Source organism: Bactrocera latifrons, unplaced genomic scaffold (assembly GCF_001853355.1).
Source record: "Bactrocera latifrons isolate USDA-ARS-PBARC rearing strain unplaced genomic scaffold, ASM185335v1 scaffold_548, whole genome shotgun sequence".
NCBI lineage: Eukaryota > Metazoa > Arthropoda > Insecta > Diptera > Tephritidae > Bactrocera > Bactrocera latifrons.
Genome location: NW_017537210.1, coordinates 67,065 through 68,331, shown reverse-complemented (window position 1 = coordinate 68,331; position 1,267 = coordinate 67,065).

Here is a 1,267-nt window from a genome sequence, read left to right as displayed (position 1 = left end):
TTTTATTGAAATATTTGTTCATGTGTATTTCTCTAGGTATGTATACAAGATTTTTGTGAATACATATTAGGACAGAGAATCAGAAGCTAGGAAGTTAAAAATTCTGAACGTTTGATATTTTTAAGCAAAATATGCGTCCAATAAATACACGGTTCTATTAAGAACGTTATCGGCAAATTACCTTTTTTTGCATTGATAGTTGTCAATTTCTTCGGAATAAAAAGATGATGCGATATTACTATTTAGGTGATATACTCATATACAAATTATTTTGTTATGTTTTTTATGTCAGCTCCATACGACGAAAAAATTAACTATTGACGCAGAGTCGTGAGAATTTACATATATACATACATATGTATGTTCATTATTTAAAAAATATAAGAATTCTCTTTCTTCTCTGACAAATCTCTTTGATTACTCTTTTGACGGGTATGAATGTATATATGCGTGTGTAACGTTTACACTCAACTGCAAGTTAGAATGCATCTATTTAGATGTATGCATTTGTATATATGTATGTGTATATGTGTATTGCAGTTCGATGGCTTCATTATTGAAGTCTACTAGCGTTACACTTTTCGTAAGGTACTGACTGAAGCGCCTTGGAATTACAAATATACAAATCAATTAATTGCTTCAATGAGGTAAACGTCAATTGATCACACTGATGTGAAAGCTTAAAAAAAGTTTAGAAAATTTAGATGCTCAGAAAATGTGTGGCTTTGGACTAAATAGTAGATTCAGATCTCAGAAGCTTACTCCCTGCATTGTTTTATTAGCATGGCATTTTTCCTGGACTTGAATTGGAGCTAGACCAAGTTACGTACTTTCCGAACTGGACTCCAAGATCATAAAACGTTTATGTATATTGCTTAGAAAACGGACTAACCGGAAATTAAATTGTTTTGCAGCTGTTTAGGAACACTATTACTCTATCATGGCTATCTTACATTTAAGTGGAAATTGTTCTTTATTCACTATAATATATACGATATTTTTACATACATACATATGTACATATACAGTTCATAATGATAGCTGCACTACCCGTGTGTCCAGAAAAGCAAAAAAATGTTGAAGATTTTGCGATACAAGTACACACTTGCATATTGAAATTGGGGTTAGGTGTAGTCAGAGACATGAAAAAATTACAATTTTAAATAATTATTTTGCCAATAAATTATTTTTATTTTATAAAAGTATAAACATAGTACATTTAATAAGGTTTCGACTTGATTCGACAGAATTTCAGAAATTGAAATAT